Here is a 9,224-nt window from a genome sequence, read left to right as displayed (position 1 = left end):
ATAGATTAAGTTCCCTCTTACCCTGGCATCCGGGCATGCTTTGTTCAGGAAGATGTTAAATTTGGCTGGTGAGTTGGCATAGCCGAATGGGCGCCTGGTGAAGGTGTACTGCTGATTGCAAAAGGTGAAAGCCAGTTTGTGTTGGTCATCGGGATGAACTGGTATAGTCCAAAATCCTGAGGCCACATCAAGAGTGGCCTCAGGACTGGATGCACTGGTATAGTCCAAAATCCTGAGGCCACATCAAGAGTGGAGAAGATTGTGGCTCCTCTGATTCTTGGTATCTCCTGTTCTAGCTGGGTCATAGGCCATCGCGACAATGGCACCTGTTGGTTCCGTTTCCTATAGTCGATGGTTGGCCGCCACTTGCCGTTTGGTTTGAGGACATCTTTCAGAATTGCAGAGTAGTGTGTCTCACTCTGTTCTATACACCTGCTCCTTGACCACTGGCATGACTGAAGTTATGGGGATGATCTTGAAGGGTGCTGTTGACACTGTTTGGCCTGAGCTTCCTTCTGGAATCATTGAATCTGAGATGGGTCCAATTATTGGTAGAATCAGTTCAAAGTCATGGAAGTCATAACTCACTAGCCAACCCAGATGGTAGGAATTAGGAACACTGACATCCGTTGCCATACAGTTGTTGAACAGTATGTACACTGCCCGAGATGTCACTTCAACGAGGGGTGTGGCTTCCAAAGTGAGCCCCAGTTCCCCACATTCGGGTGAAGGTTGGAAGAAGCCTAGGGTGTGGCCTGAGAGCTTGGCCGCTTCGCAGGTTGAGTCGAACAGCGACCCCTTTGGTGTAAGCTGGTACTACAGTCTCTTGTTCATTGATTAGCGTGCAGGCCTCAGGGATGGTTTGGCCTGACAGAAGGTTCTCAAGGTTGACAGGAACAGTGGGTTACTGTGAGGTCATTGGAGGCCATATCACTTCATTGATCATGTCCATGTGAGCCCTGAGGCGAATCAGAATGTCTGCTCCGATGTAGACATCAGGAGGACATGTAGTGCGTCTGGAAGGACCAGGAAGTAATGGGTTAGGCACCTGTCATTCCACCTCAAGTTCAGGGCACAGATGCCCTTGGCAATCACCATGGTTGATGGGCAGGGATTCAAAGGGAATCGTGTGCGCTTGTTAGCAAAAGGAATGTTCGTTGTGTGCTGTTTGAGAGCATTGAACAGTGAGAGGCTGATGGCTGAATTGTCTGCCCACAGTGCTAGTATGGGGTCAGTTGTTGTGACATCATTCAGCTGTAAGCCCCCCATAACATGTCTTTGTATTTGTCTTTGGCTAGCTGGAAAGTACAGAGCAGCGACCTTGAACCTCGCTCTTGATCCGAGACGTTCCCGCGGCTGGAGATTTTCCATGAACTTTGTGACCTGGCATTCTGTCTGGGGTCATCTTGGTGACTGAGGAGGCAGAGGTTCTCGCACTTGAGCCCAGCTTTTCAGTTGTTTAAAATCTAACAATGGCTTAAAGTGGTCTAGCAGTTCTTTGCCAATGAGGAGAGGGTATGTGTCCAATGGAGAAATGTACACAGGGTGCACTAAGCTCATAGGGCCGATGGTCAGGTGAATTGGAGCTACCTGTTCAAGTTGGACCTCATTTTGGCTGTAGGATTGCACATTCAGCACACACCTCTGATATTTAAGAGTTTGATTCTGTCTCTTGGCTTCACTTGGCCTCCAGTCTCACCTCATTCTCCAATGTGATGGCCAGGTAGAGTTTTTTGGCCACCCCCCTTTCAATTAGGTTCCCCAGGAGTCTTGGCACTGGGGCTTGTGTTGTGACCGGCAAGCAGTCAGAGCTGGTCTCGTGTGGCTTGTCAGGGAGGCAGACCACCAAAACAGCACTTTCGGGTATTTTGACGCCTGTTTCACACATACTCCGTCTGCAGTGCGTGTGCGTTGCGTATGCGGTACGTCTGCGTTGCGGTAGCAGGAAGTGCTATTGTGCTTTCACACAGGACAAGTTTGTAGTGCGGTACTGATGGCCGTTAGATCCGTGAAATAAATACAATAATGGGTACGTAGTTTCCCATTCTGTGTATTGTAAATGTATATGTTTTCAAATTTATTGAAAAAGCTATATTAGCATTATTACTCTTTATTTTGCATGTAGTGTGTGTTGTTGACAGGAGAAAGGCGGTCGCTTTCTATATGTTGCTAGGGAGATTAAAGCGAAGGACAAGACAAGTGTGGGTTCATCCACTTAGCCAGCGTAGAAGACAACTTGGAGCATATTACCACCTTGTGTCCGAACTTCGACTTGACAGAAATACTTTAGAATTTCTGCTGAGCAAATGGATCAAGTTCTTGCTCTGGTTGTAGCAGACATCACAAGGCAAACAACAACTTATCGGTTGTCCATCGAACCCAAGCAGAGGCTTGCTGTTACACTGAGGTAAGGACAGAATATGATGCTTTTTATATATAATTTTTATTAACTTTTTAATTATAATTCTAAACTTTAACATCTTCAACCAGTGTACGTATAACAAACATGAATTTTGTAATAATGATCTTTAAAAAAGCATCATATGACCCCTTTAATACAAAATTGTGCTAAAAAAAAATCTTGTTTCCCATACCTAATTAGTAGGTTATAATGTCAACATTAGCAAGATACTAACCTTCTGACCTGCATATGTGGCAAAAGGAAAGACATCACTCGTTCATATTTCCACTCCTTCAGAGTGCCACCAGCAGAACCACTAGGCATTTTCTTTTGCTTTTTACACCTTACAAAGCCATCTCTTAGGACTCTCCATCTCCGCTTGCATTAATTCACTGAAAAAATAGCATATATATTGTAATACATTGTTTTTTCTTTTGTTAACAGATTCCTTGGCACAACGGAGAGTTTCAGCAGCCTAGCATTCCAATATAGGCTCGGGATAAGCACCGTGGCTGAATCTGTGCACATGACATGCAGTGCAATTGAGCGGCAAATGATGGCCTCACAGTTCCCAAAACCAACTGAGGAAATGTGGAAAAGTATTGCATCCAAATTTTGGAATAAATTGAATTTTTCAGATTGCATAGGTGCAATCGATGGAAAACATGTAACCATTGTTTCACCGGCACATTCAGGGAGCTTGTACTTTAATTACAAGGGGACTTCCTCCTAGCATTGGCTGATGCTGAATACCGATTCACTTTTCTACAAGTGGGAGACTTTGGAAGATCAAGCGATGGAGGAGTCTACAGTGGTTCAGTACTTGGACGTGCAATGGAGGCCCAAAAGTTGTCTGTGCCTGCAGACTGCCCTTTGCCAGGGTCTGGGGCGCAAGGCCCAATGCCGTACATTGGGCCTTGCATTGGGTGGGAGATGCGGCATTTCCCCTGAAAATAAATTTAATGAGGCCATTTCCTGGAAAACAAATTCCACAATGGCGATGCATTTTCAACTACAGACTATCTCGGGCACGGATGGTTATCGAGTGTGCCTTTGGAATTTTGTCATCCAGGTGGAGGGTACTCCACACAAAGATGAATATGATGCCGTCAAATGCTGATTCTGTGGTCACTGCTACCTGCATACTCCACAGTTACCTTCTGAATCCTTCCGAGAACCAAAAGTGGCTGGATGAGGCCGAAGAAAGAGGGGAAGTGCTACCACATGTGAGACATATGGGTGGCAATAGGGGATGCAGGGAAGCCTATGATGTATGGGAGAGACTTTGTACATTTTTCAACTCCCCAGAAGGCAGAGTGTCCTGGCAAGAACAGATGATCTAAGACTATCTGTTAACCTTCTCCACCGATGTGAAAGTACAACTGTATTGAATGTAGAGGACAATTTGAATTGTAAATAGTTACCTTTTTTGGTGAAAAAAATAAAGAAATAAAACAAAATCACATTAGTAAATGTTTGAAAGTAAGAGAAAATAAATTTAAAAATAAATAAAGAGAATGTAACCACATCTTGCTGATGTAAGAGTACACTAGTTTACTGTTTTATTGGTCTTATACATCATGTAAACATTTATCGATTCAGATGGTGTTCTTTATTAATTGCTGTAAGAGCACTTCACTTGTCTACACCGAGTTATATTTTTCCAGTAATGTAGAAAAGGCTGGCTGTAGTGACAAAAGGTCCACACAGCCACTGAGTGTTAATACCAAGATTTTCTACACAATTTAACATGTTAATAAGTATGTCTATCTATTGCTATGCCTAATGATAATTACATATTAGCATTGAGATGTAAACAATATATATTCAGATATGCATTCATATAGTCAGGATTTTTAAATATATTTACTTATATATTATATATATTATATAAGAATATATTATATATTCTCAATTATAAAGTTATGTACTGAAGATGTATAATTACACATTGCTACTTAGGCTACACTCTGACTTTATAATGATGTCATAATTATAATAATACAATTAAAACAAACTTTTTCAGTTTTGCATCTATATGTACATATTTTCTGCAAATTCTGCCCATTCGTAAATGACATGTACTAATTATAAACATATGCAAACGTAAATACACACAGCTGCGAATGGCATGAAGGTGTCACTCACGACCAACACAAAATTTTTAAATGGTAGTATTCACGAACAACATATTAGGCCCTAAAGCGATAATAACTTTTTTCCCCATTTAAACAAAATAAATATATAGCGTAATGTTATAGTCTAGGCTTATGTGCTGAACCAAGTTTAAACATGTAAACACGTCACTTCATAAAATAAACATTTTAAAACTTACCATCAACACCAACATCTGAGGAAACTGCTTCCCATGCCTTTTCCTTGGCATTCAAATCTTTGTACAAGACATTCTGTGGGTCATAAAGTATTTTGTATTTTTCCACCTCCACGATGAGACGAGTGTCATCCATGTCACTTTTTCTGTTAATTAGCCTGTCACGTGATTGCCGGCTGAGAAACAGAAACTCTTAGAGAAACTCTCTCCCCTCTCCCTCCCCCTCCAAATATATATGTAATACATTTCATGAGGGGAAAAAAAAAAATTATATCAAATGTACTTTTGCAATTTTTGGGACTATATTTTTTCTTTTATTTTTTTTTTCTTATGCCTCGTTCCACTATCACCGCATTGTCCTCCGAGTTGCTGAGGAGGTGCTGGTCATTCACCAAGAGATTCACCTCCTGAAGACCCCAGAACACATAGAGGCGGGGCTGGGCTCAAAACGGATGTTTTTTTTTCTGATGTTAAACCTAAGCTATGTTGTAAATAGTTGTAAAAATTACTTTCAGTAATGTATAGAACAATGTTTTAATGTGTAAAAAAAAATATTTACAAGACAAAAAATAAACATATAGAAGAATGTTTTGTGAAAAAATGATAAGCTGCATTAAAAAAAATTAACAATGTACATAATTACTTCTCTTATTTACACATGTGAATATGCAAAACAAAAATACAAATTGTACAGAAAGTACTCAGGCTCATTTACAAATACACTACAAAAATGAATAATGTATACAACTTATTTCATTTTTAACTTACATCACAAATATAAACTACAGAAATTAGGTTGTTTCATTGACAATGTGACATTTAAAAAAATATATTGAAAAACTGTGATGTACCCATTTTTTCCACTGCGTTCTCTTGCCTAATAGAGAATGGATAATAAATAATGTATTTGATCAGCATTCTCTCAAGAAAAGAAAACTGTCCCTCCATTCTCTCCTTGCTCTCCTGTACTCTTCTCTCCTCTGTCTCTCTCTGGAGTTTGATGTCCTCCCTGAGTAGCTCCACCAGCTTCCACTCACTCCCTCACCTGTCCCAGGACACTTGCAATCCTAAGGCAGAGCAAATAAACCATGCCTGTTAACAACAACAGCACAATCAATTTCAGCAAGAAATGTGTGTATTAACTTGCATACTTAGTATTTTTTCAATCTTTCCCCAGCAGACTCATTTTCTTCAGAATAGTACTAAAACAAGAGAAAATGGAAACGCTTATGAAAAACATAAAGACTTCAATCTTAACATTGCAATCTTAACATTAGAAAATATGACAAAGCAGAACATGCATACAAAATACTGAAGTGCTAAAGTTTGGTTAAAACATTTGTAGACATATCTTGCATGACAGCACTACAAAAACACAACAAAGGGAAAAACTATTGCCTTATATAGTGGTTGTCTTATTGTTTGCGAGCTTTGTGTTAAAAAAACCCTGGCTTTTAACACTTTCGCTAGGTATTTGAGTAAATGAAAACACAATACTTACATTTCAGTGTGAATTCCCCCACAGAACTCTCACCCGCCCTGTTCTTTTTCTTTTTCTTTTTCTTCTTCTTTTGATGTTTTATGGCGTTGGCAAACCCCGCACTGTTCTTTGAATATAAACACTGTTGTCATCTGCGCGCAAGTGATTCTGGGATATGGTAGGGTGCGAAGTGTCCATCAGATGTGCACTTCATTTTCCTGGGAAATGAAGGGTGCATTTGAAGTCGCTTTCGAAAAATACATCAGCTTTCGTCGTGCCGCGGTGACGCAATCGGCCTTGGAATGCAGTCTTCGGAGGGTGCATTCTGAATTGGGACAGCCTTCGTTGTGCCGCTGTAATGCAATCGCACTTCAAATGCGCACTCCGGAGTCCACGCACTTCAGTTTGGGACACAGCTTAAAACAGCCTGCTCTCTAGCATTAGTTTAAGGTACTGTGCCTTTAGTGTGAGATTACTCTCATTCTAACGGACAATTTACTGCAGCTATCACAAGAACAATGTGAGGATTTCTTCGCTGCCAGTACACAATAAAAATTATAAGCAACAGGGTTTCTTCGCTGTTGTTATACAAATTTCACTTGATCAAGGTTTTAAAAGCTCCCATTTACATTCCAATCAGTTACTGGCTCGCAGTGTTCTTATGGTCAGATCTGTATTATAGGTGCACATTAGTTATAGCTACTCTAATGATTAACCGTAAGGGAGTGAGGTCGTCTAGTTGAATGAAATTAACTTCAATCTAGCGATACCCTTAGATAAGGCATTTAAAAGATAAGAGGAACATCGCTCAAATCAATCTTTATCGCAATGAAGGAAGATTTCTTCGTTCCAACAGGCGATTTTGATAATATTACAATGTACTGTAAAGAGATTTCTTCGTCTTTACAGAACAATTTAAATATTATGAACGGCTGTTTACTTTAACAATTAACAGTGACTAAATGTTAGACAAATATAGCCTGTTAAAATACACTCCTGGAGGTGGCTTTGAACCATCCAATCAAAAGAGTGAGTTCGCGTTGTGACTTGCCTCACTCTAAGAGTGCATAATATAAGAACACAGATAAATTGATAGTGAGTTTGCTCACAAAGTTTGAATGTTGCCCGCATTCTCCACCAAATATGTAGCAAATTAGCTCAAAAGGGAAATATTTATAATTAATTATAACTGGTTGTAATCAATAATAAATATTTAGATTAGATCTTAGAATTAACTATAGCAGAATCAATATTACAATTATTTGATCTGTCCGTCCACCGAGCAGAGAATATAATAATTTATCAATTCAAGGAAAGATTATTTTCCTGGCCAAGGAACAAAAGCTTTCCTACTTTGTGCAGTACTAGCAGTAGTTTAGCATGTAGCAAAGATCAACATTCAGTGACTCCGAATTGGAAGCAGCACACAGAGACAATTATTGTGAATATAAGGGATTTAATGAATGAAACTATAGCTAACATACAGCTAAATGAACTGAAAGAGCTCGAGAAATTTCAGCTTTCATTATGCCGTCTGGGTTATTTTCATACAAGGTTATCAGCTTCGGGTTGCGCAATGCTCCTGCAACTTTCCAGCGCTTGATGAATCCAGTTATTTCTGGTTTGATGGGATGCTCTGTGTATTTGGATGACGTCATCGTGTATAGTTAAACTTGGGATGAACATATCGTTCAAATTAGAGCACTGTTTGATCAATTTCTGAAGGCAAATTTGTTAAAATTAAGGGTAATTTGTTAGGTTCTTTTCTAGAAAGTTTCATTCTTATCAGCTTAATTATTCGGTGATTGAAAAGGAAGCGCTTGCCTTGATTTGGCTTTGCAACACTTTGAAATGTATGTGGGATCATTTGAGAGACCTCTGGTGGTTTTTGCTGATCACAACCCTTTAGTTTTTCTTCACTCGTTACAAAACCCTAACCAAAGGTTAATGAGATGGTGCTTATTTTTCCAGGGATACCTGTTAGATATTCACCACATTAAGGGCTCTGAGAACATAACTGCGGATGCCTTATCTCGTGTCCAAATAATCTAAGTGTCGTAGAGTTGTCTTATTTTCTCTGTCTTTTATCTCTCTGTTCCTTTCTTAATTTTTGCTTCCTAGACGCCTAAGATTGCTGGGAGGAGTTGGAGAGTTAAGGCTGGGGACAATTGAGAACTGGACCGACAATTTCCACTTGGATTGTTGGGATTTTGTGGAGTTGTTTTGATTTGTTCTAAAAGACTCTGTGGTCTTTTCTTTTTAGGGTGGGTGTGTGACGGGTTTCCTATTCTTCCTGCTATGGCCGGCCAGTGGGTGTGGCTAAGAGACTCATCAAGCGAACGATGTCCACCTGTCCAAAGTTTGGGCTTTGTTGGCGTGGTGTGGTGGCTTGTTCCCGGTTGCTTTGTTCTTGCTTTTGGGTTTTGTTTGTCTATTTTGGTTTGTTATTCATTTAAACTTGGTTCTGTCTGATGCTTTGACGTCATGCGTCTGACAGAGATTGTGCTTCGTTGTGTTGATTTCTTGTTTTATATATTTTTCTACTTATGTTAAAGGGGTCATATGATGCTGCAAAAAATAACATTATTTTGTGTATTTGGTGTAATGAAATGTGTTTATGCGGTTTAAAGTAAAAAAAACATTATTTTCCTCTTACTGTACAGTATTGTTTCTCCTCTATGCCCCGCCTTTTTGAAACGCGGCGATTTTTACAAAGCTCATTGGTCTGAAAAAGCGAGGTGCGTTGTGATTGGCCGAATACCTCAAGCATGTGACGGAAATGTTACGCCCCTCACTATACTTTTGATGCCGTGTCCCGGCCGGAGCGACGAGACAAAAACATTAAAACCCATTACAAACGAGGCATTTGTTGCATCCAGTGGGGACATAATTAGTGATTATAATGACTTATACTGTCTTTTTACGCGTTGCGTTGCATTGCATCGCACCGCGTAAACATAAAACTCTGTCTGCATTTGTGATCAGAGAAATGACAAACAACAAGTGCTACT

Source organism: Sinocyclocheilus anshuiensis, unplaced genomic scaffold (genome assembly GCF_001515605.1).
Source record: "Sinocyclocheilus anshuiensis isolate Anshui unplaced genomic scaffold, SAMN03320099.WGS_v1.1 scaffold1532, whole genome shotgun sequence".
Classification (NCBI taxonomy): Eukaryota; Metazoa; Chordata; class Actinopteri; order Cypriniformes; family Cyprinidae; genus Sinocyclocheilus; species Sinocyclocheilus anshuiensis.
This window is presented reverse-complemented; position numbering follows the sequence as displayed.